Source organism: Carassius auratus, chromosome 25 (assembly GCF_003368295.1).
Source record: "Carassius auratus strain Wakin chromosome 25, ASM336829v1, whole genome shotgun sequence".
Lineage (NCBI taxonomy): Eukaryota > Metazoa > Chordata > Actinopteri > Cypriniformes > Cyprinidae > Carassius > Carassius auratus.
The window spans coordinates 13,637,935-13,654,748 of record NC_039267.1 but is presented as its reverse complement, the minus strand read 5'-3'; the positions used below and the strand labels follow the sequence as shown (position 1 = coordinate 13,654,748).

At 36.1% G+C, this 16,814-nt stretch overlaps 1 protein-coding gene across 1 annotated transcript in view; it reads left to right on the top strand.

Annotated features, from left to right (window-relative positions):
* The first annotated feature begins 722 nt into the window (after nt 1-722).
* otud7a (OTU deubiquitinase 7A) overlaps nt 723-16,814 on the top strand; it is a 71,216-nt gene continuing 55,124 nt past the window's right edge. The window contains exon 1 of the mRNA XM_026202776.1: nt 723-947. The gene's annotated coding sequence lies outside the window, so the exon portion shown is untranslated. The remainder of the gene's footprint in view (nt 948-16,814) is intronic.

Below are 16,814 nucleotides of genomic sequence, written 5' to 3'. Positions count from 1 at the left end.
TATTTGTTTGCTTGCTTGCTTGCTTGCTTGCTTACAGATGACTTTCTATATATTGACTGTCTAATAAAAAATAAATAAAATCTATAAATATAACAATATAGGTCCCCTTAATAAAATAACAAAAGATTAAAACAACAAACAAGAACAAGAATATTATAAAACATAAAAATAATAAATATAACAAAATAAAAAATCAACAACAACAACAACAATTATAATAATATAAAATATAAAAATGATTAATAATAAAAAAGAAAGAATAAATCAACAACAACAACAACAAGAAAATAAAATATTAAAAGTAATAAATATGATAATAAAATAGGCTAACAAAGAATATGAACAACAACTAAAATAATAAAATAACTATATGACAGGAACCTCTTGCTGAACATTTTTTATTAGAATCTGAAGACACAACTGTTCACTTATTGCATTGTAAAAAAAAAAAAAATCATCAACGACAAGTACCTTATTTGTTGATTGACAAAATTAATAAAAGTCCCCCATTAAAATAAATTCTTATGGAGGAAAAAAAAAATAAATGTATTTATTTATTTATTTATTCATTCGTTTATTTATTTATTTATTTATTTAAATTAAATTAAATTAAATTTATTCGTGTATAGAAAAGTGTGTGACACCGCACAGACACTGATAGCAATCTCAACAGACAGCTGTTTTCCACGGTGGGTGGAGTCTGTAGCTCATTTATTACGTCATTCAATAGGCGTGAGAGTGGGCTGTGGGCGGAGTCTGTTTCTCCTTGACGTCATTCAAGTAGGGGTAAGAGATGAGGTGGGCGTGTCTTCGGTGCCTCTGCTGCATCAGTGAATGACATGAGGATGTGAAAGAATACAGCGGGCTGGGCATATGATTTTAAAGCCATTCTCGAGCGGACTGCTTTATGGACGATGAGGAATAGACTAAGGACTGACTGAGGAACGGTAAGACGCGACTTAAATAATAGCCTGCTGGCATACGGAGCATCCGTGTGCAGTAAGAGGTGATCCAGGTGCACCTGTCTTCTGTAGGCTACGTGTCTGGACCGCTATAAGACGCATCTTGGGGGTATACGGTGTTTTTGTTTATTTATTTTCCCAGCAAAGGACGGTTTGAACAAAGGGACGTGTGTGGGATAATAAATAGACATTATTTTGATGGATTTGAGGTAAGGGCGTCTTTTCAGCGCATCATTATCCAGTGCATTGCGATATGATTGGAGATTGAATTTTCTTTGTCTGAAGACACATTATAGGGCTATATTTCAGTACGGGCTGGGACTGTTGCGTAATAGACTGAACAGAAAAACCCGTTTATGGATTACAAAATGATGATCAAATATGAACTATTTGATGTGAGAGAAGGATGATGGTGGATGTTTTCTTATTCACTGCTTCTACTGTATATGCACAAACCTCAGAAATCAGCATGCCTTGTTTCTGTGTGTCAGAAAGCCTCTTTGGTTATTCAGTCTATAGATGCTTTTAATATATAGCCTATTTTATAGGTGCTGTGGGCTGAAGGTAGCTGTAAACAATCTAGCTATCCACCAGTGGTGCGTTTAGGCCCCGAGTCGGGCTGATGGACTCAGGTTTTTTTTCTTTTATGCTTAAAAGTGCACTCAGTAATTTTAATTCAGTAAAGCTAAGTTTTAAACATTAAGAAATTCAGAAAGGTTTTGGAAAATCAGTTATATTATGAATTGGATACTCCAAGGTGGTTATCAACTATAGGAGGTTGTAACTTCTAGAGGGCTTCAAGATGATTTATAATGATTTAAAATAAATTAAGGTACAAATAAGATAATGTACAGTTAGTTAGTTGGTTGCAGGTCACAAAGTGGCTGTTTACCAAATCAAGAAATATTCTGACCCAAGAAAAAGATTAAATATAGAGACCATTCTGCTTCCACAATTTTAATTCTTACATTTTACTCCTTAAATTGAAACAGAGCATCTTTGTTTTAATTCCGGAGGCTTAAGATATATGCTGCAGTGTTGAATGGTTAAAAACATTGTTTAATCATTAAAGGATGAGAGTTACTGCTCAGATCTGTTTCCAAGAAAAACTCTTTAAAATAAAAACTTTAAAGCACTATAGTAAACTATTTATTGTATAGCACTTTAAAGGCTCATTCACACTAAGAACAATAAATATAAAGATAACTATAACGATTATTACAGCAGTGTCCACGCCAAAGCACGGTGAGTTTCTGTTCATTATAAGCATGCACTGCATTTTGTCGCCTGCTGCTTTAAATGTTTTAGCACTTTAAAGCAGGATGGATTCTGGTTGGCTGTCAATGTTTTTATTGTTCATCAGCTGGAAAATTGTGCTGAAAATGATTCCAGCGAAATTGTTGTTCCACTGTGTCGTTATTGTTATAGTTGTTATGTGGACTCTTTAAATTTAGATCGATTTCTATAAATATATCTTTATCGTTATAGTTATTGACCTTGGTGTGAACGGGCCTTATAAACCAGTGCTTTAAAAAGCTAAACATCTTCATCCTGAAACAGCTGCAGTTAGAAAACAAACAAAATCATGCATCCAGGCCAGAAGGTGTCAGTATAGAGTCCAACAAGAGCCAGATAAAGCGTTTAGCAAAAAACTACCGACTGCACCTTTGAGCTTCATTTGATTTATGGGAAATTGTGGCTTTGTCATGTTTGTAGTTGGCTACAGCTAACAGCTGAAGGTCTGGAATCCATGGCAGCTTTCATTGGCTAAGTCGCGCTCATGAGGCCGTTTGACCGACATGTCGAACAACCAATCACAGTTTGTTTTGTTTCAGCATGTTGGCACAAAATCAGACCGGTGTGTAAAACTCCCTGAAGTATTTAAAAGATTCTATGCCACAAACTTCTTTTTTTATTAACAAAACAACATCAATTCAAACAAACATACAAAATGGGAAAGGGGGAAGCAACAGATATTTCACATACTTTTGAAACTCCAGCGTTGATCCTGATAAGCGCTCGTCGTCACAGTTGTAAACACGACAGCTTTCTTCTTTCGTGATGGGGTTTGGCGCCACAGCATTTCTGTTTCCAGGCGGAACTTTAAAGAGCGTGTCACACACGTCTGCCAGAAATCCTGTAGAATTCAACCAATCGGATGACGACTTTGAAACTCTTGAAGCGTTTCCACTTTTGTGTGTCATATGCAGACGTTCAGCCGAAGGTCCGTTGGCGTGACGTTTGAGGTTAAAACTAGTAGTAGGCGAAAAGAGTATGTTTGTAAAATCGAATATTTTGATTTTTGACATTTGACTCCTGAGTGAACTTTTATAACATTGCTTATATTGTGTGCTTGTGGTTTCTTAAGTATGTCAGTCAGGAGGAAGTTTCAATTCAGGCTATCACGTACTTGTCCGATTGTTTTAGCATCAGACGCACCCACAAGATCGCCAGCTGACTTGCTGACACCTCTAGGCACACTGAATCCTTTGGAAAATATTTTCTTTTCTTATTAACAGCTTGTCTGTAACAAGAAACCTTCACACGTTCGAAGGTAAACTTTTCTGGCAATGTGCGAACAGTCTTTATAGTTTGTTTTGTCTTAGAGCATTTATCGATGTGTGTGTACTTTGAATATATTACTTAGTACTTTTAATATAATATTTATGTAACATTTTTAAAACTACCTGAATTATCCAGAAATAATTATTTCTGATGCTGTTAAACTACTAGGCTCAAGCAAACATATAATATTGATCTACATTGTGAGTTGATAGCCATAAATCTTACTAGGGACTGAAGGTTAAACTTAAAGCATGAGGAAATAATAAATAGACGGAGAAATATTTTATTGATCCTTGAGGGGAAATTTAGAAAAGGCCAAACAAGTTCCTCTGAGATGTGATAAATGCAACACATTACCTCACAAACATAAAGCTGCATTCCGCTTTCACAGCAAACAAGCCGCACTCTTTCAAGCGGACGGCCTTTCTGTTGGTTTGTTTTATCTTATTAAATGTTGGCTCCAAAAGTAGGTGGCACACATGGACATGTATGACCTTGACCTGATTGTTTCAGATGCTGTCATACAATCTGACATGCCCTTATTGACCCAGTCTGCAAGACTCCAGCTTTTTATTTATGTGAAACAGAGAAAGGAGGATGATTTAGAGACAGATGGGATGATCAGGCAAGGCACCAAAGCAGAAACCCCGGGCCGTTGAAGTCCTGTATGCGACGGGGCACCACAGGACAATGTTTGGCAACCAATCTATTTTTTTTTTTGTCCGTGTTATAAGCCCTTTACTGAGATCAGTCTCCGCAATCCGACATAAAATTAATTCACTTGTTAAAAGCGATCACAGACTTTGATACTTTTTTGTACAGCTTTTGAGGTTTCAAGGTTGGTGGGTCAAAACTAATGGGACGTGGACAGAGGGAACCAGTTAAGCTTTTAGTGAACAGTTCTTAAAAGGACCACTTTTCCTTACTGTAAGGAACATTTTAAATAAACTGAAAAACAAAGTTTCCATGGATTTTAAAGGTTTTTTATGGAGCCATCAATGCCAATAAAGACATGGGGCCCTATCATACACCCGACACAATGCGACGCAATGTGCATCGCAAGTGTGTTTGCTAGTTTCAGTCCTGCGCCGTTCGCATTGTCCCGTCCAGCACCACGTCGTTTAATTCATTAAACCAGTTTGATTTAATTTCAATCCTGTTCCATCTTTTCTGCCAGCCTTTTGCATTGTCAAACTTGGCACTTCAAGACAAATTTAATTTCGGGTTAAACTATTAATTGGCATAAACACATTGTATGCACTTTAGTAGGTAAGTCCCTGAAGAAGCGAAGTATCTGCCAATAACAAATCTAAATGCAATCAAGAGGAAGGGAAAATCTGACATATTGTTTTTTTCCTAAGATGTAATTCTATGAAGCATGACAACCTCTGCATATTTAGACTATATTTAGAACATCGACATGAAAGCAGCTTAAATATAGTTGTATTCTGGATTTAACTTGTGGCGAACTGTTATATATTGTCCTATTTTGATTGTTTGAATACATAAATGTTGTCAGGGCCATTTCAGTGTTGCTCAGCCAGGAAGCTCATCCCATCAAAGGCAGAAGCTTTCTGTTTTTCTGCAGCAGTCCATCTGCCTCATTCTCCAGAAGTTTTAGTCCTTGAGATGAGATGAAAGGAGTCAAGTGGAACACAGCAATCAGTGCTCAATCACTGCACAGGCTTTCAATTGTGACCCGCTCCCTCTGCAGCTCTACAGGTGGGGAAGCAATGTTAAGTGGTCTGTCCACTGGCACAGAGAGGTCACCCAGAGGGCGAAAGGGATTGTGGGGAGCACTGGTTCAGAGAAAAAGAGAGAGTAGGGAATGAAGGGACTGAAAAGACAGCGAGAGGAGGGAGAAAATCTTGAAGGGTTGTGTGGGTCAGGGACGGCTTTTTCTTACGGGACGGGTCATTCTGTGATGACTTTAATTTCCTGAGATCGGTCTCGTTCACATTCTCTAGCTCTAATCTGGGTGTCACATTCACACTGATTGTCAGGCCATGCATATGGAAACTCAAAACGCTTGCCAGTGTAGCTTCATGGCCACAAGCCACACAAAAACTAATGTATTTTTACATGTCACTTTTTACCACACATACAAATGGTAAAAAACTGAAAAAGACATTTGGCAAAAAGTATTAACCTAACCAGCCGACTATAATTTGCACTATGTTTATTACAGTTATTTTTATATAAATTTAATTATAGAAAAATTATATTTGTTTACCATAAAGCTTATTTTACATTCATTTGGCACTTGCTGATTGTTAATATTTGACCTTGACTTTTATCATTCTTAATAGCATTAAATTGTTTTCATTCCTATTCACAGAGAGAAATTGTCGGCATCAATTTAGAATCGAACCGTTCAGAGACTGATCTGTTTGTGTAGTAATTTGCTACTGAAGCCAAAGCGTCGATGGGACGTCCTGAATGAGGCCGTTCTGAGAGGGAACAGTGTGAGGATCTGTGGGATCTCTGAAATGTAGAGGCTCCGCGAGGTCACTAAGCATCCGCTCTATCAGTGTTTTCAATCCCACGTCATCTCGGGGGAAATCAGCGAGTACTCAGAAATCTTGTGAAAGGAATTGTTTCACCAAAAATGGAAATTCTGTCTTCATTTACAAACCCTTGATCTTGACAACCCCAGTCCATTCACTTTCATTGTATCAAAAAGACTGCCATATATATATATATATATATATATATATATATATATATATATATATAGCTAATTTCTATTTTATTTTATTTTTTTACCTCTTGTTGCATTACATAGAAAAAGGAAATACAGGTTTGAACAAGGGTGAGTAAATGATGACATTAATATCATTCCGGGTGGACTGTTCCTTAAAAATACTCAGCATAACCTCAAGTTAGTCAAATTTCTTGTAGCTTAAAAACAGAAGTTAAAACCACTGAATTACACATGATTTAAAAAAAGCCGTCTGGTATGAGTAACAAACACATTCATTCATTTGAACATAGGATATTTTACATTTACTTTCTTAGTCCCTTTTCTGCTTTTACAAAAATAGTTACTTTCGTTACAGGCAGTATTTTATATACTTTTCATTTAAAATGAGAAATATTTGAGCAAAATGTATATTTAAGTCAGACTGTTAAGTTACTGTGCTCTTATTCTATTGCGCTACATCTGTTTGACGTTTTCTAAAGTCTGTTAAGTGTAGTGAAGACTGCGGTGAGGAAAAGCCTTCATGCAAAAAAAAAAATGTTTTCAATGCAAAGTGTACGGACAATTAATAGACACAGATTAATTGACTGGTTTTTAATGATTATTTGCTACAGCCCTAGTTTAATGTGACTCATGTGCTTTATCTGAAGACTTTTAATATACCGTTGACTTCATTTAGAGTTGTAGGATGTCTAAGGTCAAAAAGATGTTTACTTGAATCCTATTTGAATGAAGAGTGTCCTCTGACGGGACCAGTGAAGATGAGGTTGAGATTGTGATATTTCTCATTCAGGAGCACTTCAGATGAGTGCAGGGCTAAAGCAGGTTTATAAAAAATGATAGTTGGAAGTACATTTTCTATACAATTGTGCCTGGAATAGTTCACCTAACAACTACTTATTTGATTTTTTGAGTGTTTTGTAACCAAACCTCATGATGTCACCTTTTATAGTTAGAACAAAAACGAGTCACTTGCTGAATAACCTAGTAGAGATGTCCTTAAGAAAGATCAGCTTGTTCTCAGAAGCTGGAGGGAGAGTCAAACTTCAGATGTGACTGACAGTCTGAGGAGCTACTCAAAGTGTGGTGAGGAATCTGACTGACAGCTCGGAGACTGGACCGGGAACAGCGGCTATCGGACGGAGAACCTGACAGGTTATATATGCCCTTCAAACCGACAGACGCTGGGTCAGGTCAGGAAGGCAGAACATACTGGAGATGAACAGGGTGAGAAGTTCTTATGAAGGAGGTATGAGGACATTGTTACTGAGGGTCATGGTTCTGAGACCAGAAGGCAGAGGTTATGAATTTGGGAGGGTTTAGATGCTTTTTGATGGATCTAAAGAAATCACACTTCTTTCTATGGAAGGCCAGAGAATTAAAAATTAATAAATAATAGCTAATAATAGGTTTGAATATCACACTTCAGAATTTGTTTCTCAAAATACTGAGAAAAATACTGGAAAAAAAAAACCTGAGAAAAAAAAAAAAGTCTGAATTGCAATATATGAACTTGCAATCTGAGGGAAAAAAGTGAAATTATGAGATAAAATCTGACTTTTCTCCTCACAATTCCTAGTGTATATATCATAATCATATGTTTATACTTTATAACAATGATAAGATTTCAGCATTTATGAGAAACCTTTAAAAAAAGGTTTGAATTGTGAGATGAGAAGTATTTTTATTATATTTTTTTATCCCATGTAAGAAAAAAGCTTCCAAGCATTTTATCGTTGTGACTTAAAATTAAATGAAGGAATAAATATGCATATGGTGCATAATTACCAGAATTTGAACATTATTATTTGTTTCCTCATTATAATTCCATTTTCCATTTTGGTTTAGTTCTGAAATTCCATTAAAAAAATTTTTTTTTAGTTTTTTATAAATATTATATTGAAATATTAAAATTAATTTGCAGAGGTATGCAAATTAACACAGAATCTAAACATCAGTTATAATTTGTGTTTTGGCAGATGCTTTTTAAATAATGGTTTAAATATATTTTAGGCTCATTTGCAAAATGCAAATCTCTGAATTAAGTTTTTTTTTTTGCCAAATGTAAATCTAATGAACAGATTTTTCCTCAGAATAAGGTCAGAAAATGTGAAAATGTACATTCTGTGTGGGTCTGGAAATGTAATTTGCTGATGGTTTTGCATTTAAACAGGTTACGCTCATTCGACTCATGAGTGACTCAAACACTGATGCATTTACAGGAATCTACAAGATGTTTCTGTCGGGTAGGATGTGGAAAAGAAATTAGCATTGATTTCATTGTGTTTTCAGTAACAGCTGCAGGAATAAAAATATGAATAGGGCTTTCAGTAAATGCTTGAATGAATCTTAACTTACCATTCATATATTTTGAAATACTTGATGTCACAAGTGGACCCTGTGTTTTACAGGATGTTGCAATATTAATGTTGTTAGAATATGTCATCACATCACCATGAATGTTTAATGAGTATTTCATTCACTCCCAATGATTTCAGAACTAAATAATTCTTAGTTATGTTGCCAAAAAGCTCAGTAGTGGTTTGTATCAAAGCTGAAATATACACTTACAGTCATTGTGCTAATAGTGTGTTGTGCTAGCTGCTAGACAGTCACCACAGTAAAGATTTTTCACAAATCTATCATTTCATCAACTTTGCTACTATAACCATACATACTTATGTTGTTGTCTTTAGCATTTTACATTTTGTCAACAGAAAATGTTTCCCTTTGCTTGTTTAATGGCTACACAATGCTACTGTAGCATTAACAATGCTAACATCATCAACAGCTTTCTCTGCGTATCTCTTAATTATGGAGAAGAATAGGCACTTTGTAAGAGGCTGTTGTTTGCTTTTATCTTTATTTGACACCAGCTTATCTGTTTTGTGAACAGTAGCTACATTTGCACTGTTATATTAGCTTTAAAAGGACAGCTACATGAAAATGTAATAACTCTTTCCCTTTCAGTTGAGGTCACCTTATTTTACCTCTGTCCTAGTTTTCTATAGCCATTTTCATACATTTTTGAAATGGAAATGAGTTGCGAACACCATTTATGTTGACTTTTACTAGTTAATGGCTATCTAATGGCCTCCGTTTTCACATATCTATCAGGTCCACAAGACCATGGTGTGTCCTATTTGTCATTTTCGGTTTCAAAAGGGTGCTCATGAGTGCCCTCGTTATGGCCACTGTGCACACTGTGATTGCTCAATGCACACTCAGTGCTCAAATGCAGGCCTATATGGTACTAAAGCCCTATTGATTTTGGCATGTCTTTTTTTTTTTTTTGCATTTTTGAAGCCTTTGTCATGCTGGTAATGTATCACAGTTTCCACAAAAATATTAAGCAGCACAACTGTTTTCAACATTTCTTGAGTATCAAATCTATTTACAATGATTTCTCAAGGATCAAGTGACACTGAAGACTGGAGTAATGAAATAGACAAAGCTGAAATGAAACCGCAGAATAATAAAATTTTTACTGTATTTCCAGTGGCATATATGAAGCCTGTGAGAAGAATCATCTTTAAAAAAAAAAAAAAAAAAAAAAAAAATTCTAAAAATTCTAGACTTTTGAACAGTTGCAAGACTGTTCATTTATATATAAAATAAATTCATTTGGATACCTTCTAAATGCAGTTATTACAAGCGCTATTCTCAATAAATCCAGCCCAGAATACAGATCAATGCAAAAAATGCATTCCCATCTAATAAGGGAGGAGCAGTTGGGTGAACTCCATATTCTTTCTATATTATATTCACTGGAAGTAGGCCATTCTACTACATTTGGAGGATTTCTGCATACTTCAACTAGACAGAAGTAGGGCATGAATTAAAACAATCCGATGAGACCTAAAGCAGCTCTCAATAGCGTAAGAGAACAGAAAGGCGAAAAAGAGGAGGATGAAGGAGGGGTGAAGGATACGGATGTTTGGGCTCTTCTCTAAAGGAAGAGTGAGACAATGTCAATTGTATCTGGAAGAAAGCCATGTTGAGACGCATAAGTGACAGTGAAAATTCGATCAAGAGGGACGCCGGGTGTATTGGCTCAAACACATGGTGGCCAGCGGTGACATTCGTAATGTGACGTTTACTCTGGGGGATGGGTGCAAGAAAATGACAGCCCAGACACAAACTGACACGCACGTCATCTCCACCCAGTGTCCCACTGAGCCTTTGTTTCCCATCAGCACTCTCTCAGGAGACAACGAGCTGTGTACCAAAACTAACTACATATTTCGAAAGTCAACTCTTTAAGCAATGGAGAACTGACAAAATGGAAAATTGATCACCACTCACCCACAAAGATGTTGATCCAGGAACATGTCACACTTGGTAAAATAAGGTTCTGTCTGTCTGTAGTGTTAACAGTCAGATACTGCCTTTTATGGACGTTTTATTTTTTGCTGTCAAGATCGTTTTAAAGTATGTTAGCTTGTTGTTTTAGCTAACATACATTAACAAAATTTACCAAGCTAGCATTGTTTTGTTATTTCGCCATCCCTCAAACATGGACAAGTGTTATTTAGATAAATAGTACAAATAGCAGGGCTCTTTAAATCTATTTCCCCACCAGACTCCATTGGTTAGTTTTTTGTTGCTGGTATTTTTTTTTTTCGACTTTGTTTTTATTCTGAATTCAAAAAGAATGGCTAATTAATTGAAATAATTTATCAAAATTGAACAACAGTTTATTAACATTTTCATAATCGTAAACTAAATTAAATTAGGGTTAGGGTGGTGAAATTATTAAATTAGGGTTTTTACAATTTAATAATTTATTAACTTTGTAACAGTAATATGACCCTATTAAATGTTTTATTTATTTATTTCAGTAATCCTTTTGTTATGTTATTTTTTCTCAATTTATGATTTAATATAAATTAATATACAAACCATGTTAATCAAACAAATGCATAAAGCATTAACAATTTAATTAATCTTTCACAATGTAAACAAATTAAAATGTAACACTTGTTAGGCAGGGCTGCACAATTAAATTTTACTGTTAAAATTAAAATATGGAGAACAATTTGCAATATTCCGATATTTGAGCAATTTAATTTGCGATAGATTTTAAATTAAATAAAAGTTAATACAATAATACAATAAATAAAAAAATATTGCAAACATTAGGACAAATGCAATATTAAATATTGCATGTTTAATATTTTTTTTAAGCATTCCTGGGCGCCGCCATTGGCTAGCGGACCCCCACCTGCTGTTAGCACTCCATTGACTCCCATTCATTTTGGCACCACTTTGACAGCGAATAACTTTACATGTGAGGCGTTTAAAGACTCCATTTGTCCATTCATTATTTCTAAAGAAACACAAAAATGTATAAAAGGCTCCATTACCTTGTATCTTACGTTATGGTCCCGTAGAAGCAGTTTTTGTAAAACAATAGGCTAACCATTGCGTCATAACCAGCGACTCTCTGTCGCGCAGTAGATAAATTACCGTATGGACAGGAGAAGAAGCTCGCAGACAATCTTTTACTGCCTATGAGGCAATCGGGGGGACGTGGAGGCATAAAGTCAAGGGAGATAATTAATCAGAATACTTACAAAAATTTATAGTTTTTTTATGCTCCTTTTCATGCTCGCCTTCTCTGCAAGATTTGGTGGGTGATTCAGATTTCTCCTGGCACAGCTATTAGAAGACGTACAATTGTCAGACAGGTTGCTCACGTGACATCTACGTCATCAAGGTCAGTTTGAGTCTGCGCAGTACGCCTGACCCCCAGGAAGTGCATGTCTTTCTAATTGACTTTACTTATCTCCGTTGAATCCAATGGGGTCACTGTGTCCATTTCTTTTACTGTCTATGGTAATCACACAACCCTAGTCATTAAATCATCTTTGAGAGCAAGGGGCCCCCCTGGTGGTTTGGAGGCTTTTTTTTTAGTTTGTTTAATGAAGTCTTCCACTGTGGCAGACTCTGAAAACAGTTTGAGCATCATGCATGCTCGAGTATGTGTAGCAGACGAAACTCTGCCGCTCATTCAGAGAAAAAAACAGAGTAAGATCATAAACCAAAATTCTGTGGCATTTTTATGACTGAGTTCCACGGTTCTGTCTCGCAGAAATCATAGGGCCCTCCGTTAAAAATATTACACATACATTTATACCCTCCAATGTTTAACTTGCTAGAGTATATTGTCTGCACAGGTTTTGGCAAAATCTCATTTGCATTTTAAGACATTTTTCGTCTCCAGACAGCCTGACACATTGGTGTCGACATTCAGCTGTGAAATTGCCCCTTGCTCCATATGTCACTTTATAACAAACTACGTTTCACTTGGGGAAATCTTTGTAATTGTCTTCATGTATATCACCTGATGGACCCCTGTAGATTTGGGTCAACCGATGTTGTATTAGCTGAGCTCTTGTTCAGATAAGTAGAACAGGAACAAGAGAGAGACAAGGAGAGAAACTGGTTAACACTGCGTTCAAAGCCATGTTGGTTCTGTCTGTTCCCTTGCCAATCCAGTGAGTCCATGTCCAAACACAGTCTTTACTAGAACAGGATTGGACTGGAGCCATGCTTGAGGAAAACGCTAAAGTTAATAGGTCTTGTGGACAGTAATTATTTAATGTGGGAAAATTTCACCATTTACAGGCATTAGCTAGTGATTTTACTATTAGCTGAATTGGAAATTATTCAGCCAAACCACAAACTGAGCTCAGTTACTGATTTTTGACAGATGCAGTGATTTAGGTTGAGACTATCCAACTAGCACCATGCTAATAGGTTGATGCTAATGCTAATTATGTTTTGCGTGGCTGATGTCTGCTAATATTTTTAACTTCACACTAAAATCAAAACACATTATGTCACTTTCTGGATGATGATGACATAAAGGACCTGGCTTTTGTTAGCTGAAGCGATTTTATAAAAAAGAAAATATAAAAAAAAAAAAAACAGGAAATCGACATGTAGGTAATACTTTTCTAATTGATTACCAATTAATACACTTTTCCCAAGAAAAGCCTGGAATGTTTCCTAATATGTTGCCAAATGTATGGTATAAAATGATTCAGATTCTAGTTAAATCCATGTTCATGTAATTGTGATATGGAGATCTAAGAAAACAAATGACTGATATTATAAGTAAGTTTAATGGTTATATATTATTCATTATATTTAGACATATATGACTGGCACATGACAATATGCTGCATAACAGGAATGACCTAATTAGCCTTTAACTGCAGCAGCTTTATGAACTGCACCAACACACTTAAACACCAAGGTTTTTATTTGGAATCAGTGGTTCCTTAAAGAAACTTCAACATACGTGGAATCTTTCCATTTAAAGATTCTCAAAAATGGTTGAGGAATGCAAAAATGGAGAACCCAGAAACAGTTTGTTTAGACGCCTGCTGCTAGCTGCAGTATCTGCTGCTCCAGTGAGAACTGGTTTTCTGAGCTTTCTGTCAACTGGTGAAGCAAACACTTACACGCCCAGACGGGTCTGACTGGGAGCTGCAGACATAGCAAGATGCCGCCACGTGCCTCTCGAGGCGAAGCGTCAGAGGTTGTAACGAAAAGTGCTTTCCTCACGACACTTGACTCTGCTCGTTGTTTCCATCTGAAAAGATTTGACCTGAACCTGCCAAAGTCAGTCATCTAATTCATCATGTGAGAGATGAGATAGATCCACTGTAGCCGACATCATTGATCTTTGGGAATATTTGCGCAGATGTGCACACTGAAACTAATGTGTCGTATGAACTTGCATTAATAAACCCATCTAAAATTTATGAAACCATTTGCTCAAATGCCACAGTTGTGAAAAGGAATCAAGTATGCAGACAGTTTTTTTTTCGGATGGTAAAGGCAAATCACTTATTTCAAAGCAGTTCTTCGTCATTCTGTCAGAATACTCATCCAAAATAGAAGTAAATCCTGTCATCGCATTCATTGTTCTAAGGCCCCGTCCACACGGAAACACGTTTCAGTGAATACGCACAAATTTGTTATCGAATAGGCGTTTCGTCCACACGCATCCGGCGTTTTCGTAAGGTGAAACCACTATTTTTTTAAACCAGGTCCCAGAGTGGATAAATTTGAAAACGCCTTCTTTGCGTTTTCGTCTGGACAGCTAATCCGTGTATTTTCAGAAACGATGACGTCATCAGCCCACGTCTCCCCCCTAGTCAGACACCTCTACGTCACGTAACAGCAACAAAAACATGAACAAACACTGAACGATTTTCTTTTTATTAACTAACATTAACACGATTAATAAATGTGTCGTTCTATGTTCGTTTGTGTACAACGTGCAAGGTTTATGAACATAGTCCAAGTCTTCTTCTCTGTTTTTAGTGTATCTCTGTGTCAGAATTACAGCACCACATACTGGTCTGGCATATATACTACATCATTTTGTGGACGCGGATATTTCTTGAGATGAGGAAAAAAAAGATCGGATTGGGGTAAGCTCCGTCTCCGTGTGGACGGGGCCTAAATCTTTCTACTGTGGAACACAAAAGGTGAGTTTTGAGGAATGTCCTGTTTTCAGTTTAATGGGAGCGAATGAAAATTAAGGCTGTCAAGCTTTAAAAAAATAAATAAATACATAAAAGTAGTTCATATGACAACTTATCCACTATATACTGCATCTTTTAATATATGATATGTAATGTAATATCATAGCTTTGTGTGAGAAACAGATCAAAATGCATACGCTGTTATTCACAAAATAAAAAAATGCAAATGTGGGATCAGTGTTGTAGAACTAATTCTATTACAAATTGGTTTTGGCAATTGAAATAAAATATAAAAATGACATGAAAAAAGCTTCAATGAAAATTAGAAATGTTGTCTTGGCAGCTTTACTGAAATACATTTCAGTAATAAGTATACATTAATAGGTAAAAATAAAAATACATTACAGCTGAATAGACATATTAAAACAAATAAAAAAGCACATAAAATTGCTAAAAATTTTTAATGAAACAAAATTGAGCACCGACAAGATAAAATAAAAGCTTATTCAATAAGTGCTATAAGTACACTAAAATAAGACTTAATGGGATTAACGAACAAGTCATTCTAATTAGTTCAATATTTTTCAATGAATCAGTTGATTCAATTTATAAAACAAGTATGAACGATTTAAGGATTCATTATGAGTTTACGAAATTCAACTTCAATTGATTCATTCTCAGCTTACCATAGAAAAAGATCTCATTTCAAAAGGATTTTGAATGAAATGTAGCGAATAAATGATGGACTATCTCTTTAAATATTCTCATTAGCTTTGGTGTATTATTATCTAACAGTGGCTGTGAAATAATGAACACTAAGGGTTTTGAATCAATTTCCTTGTACCTTGTACCAAACACATTGAAATGCTCTTGATAAAGGCTTCAACAGATCCGGTGCGTATCCTCTTTCCAATACTTCCGTCCGGCTTTTGCATCCATACCAACACACACACACACACGCGCACAAGCGTAGCATTGTGGCTGGAGGAGGAGAGATGGAAGTGAGTGATTGATTCAGAGGCTGAATAGCCTTTTCTACCCTGCATTGAAATTCAGTCACTGAATCTGCTGCTCTGGAGCAGGCTCCGACAGCAGAAGCACGTCCCGTGTCTGCGGATCAGTGTCCGGTGTAACCGTATCCCTTTAGCTTTACAAACTCCAGAGTGTGTAACATTCTGGAACATATGTCTGTAATAATAAGGCACGTGTTCGTTGTTGATATCCATTTCATCTCTTTATTCATTTCTTTTCACAGTATAGGGAACTAATACTGGAACTGTGCAGCATTGTGGACCTCAACTCTTTCCATTATTGTCTTTTTTATTTTATGTGTGTGTGTGTGTGTGTGTGTGTGTGTGTGTGTGTGTGTGTGTGTGTGTGTGTGTGTGTTTCTGATAACTGAACAGCACTCAGCTTTGTTTTATTTGTGAAATTATGTTTAAGATATATTTTTATTTGTTGCATCCATGAAAGCAATGCTTTTTTTGTGATATCTATGATAACAGATTGTATTTGTATCTCTTTCTTTTTTTCATACACGGCTGAGCTATCAGAGTGATCTGAGAGCTGTGATTCGGTTTAAAAAAAAATCCATTTTATTGTGAGAGGAGGCTTTCTTTGACCTTTCAGCCAAAGGAAATTCAAAAGAGGTTTTCCGTTCACAGCTGAGCACATTATCATAATGTATCTGGTTTGGCAAATGTAGCGCAGACTCGATGTACTGAATAAGCCTCTTACCTCATCAGTCATGTGTAGAGAACAAGTGTTAAGACCAGACATGACATCAGGCTGGAACAAGATGTCACATCTGAATCCCCATCACTGTCTGTCTGTACACTTAACTCAAACTGGACGCGCTGTTTATCCAGGACTTGATTTGAAGCCCACACAAAGATAATAAATGAATTCATCATCCATCAAGAAGCAGAGAACTCTTCCTACCAGCAAGTGTTTCAGTTGAATCTTTGTGATGACTTGTGCAGTTAGTTGGTACATGTGTGTGCGTCGTACTAGCAATTATTTATTTTTAAATTCCAGGTGAAGTCGCTTGTTTCATTGTGTTGAGGTATTTCCCGTTGAAAC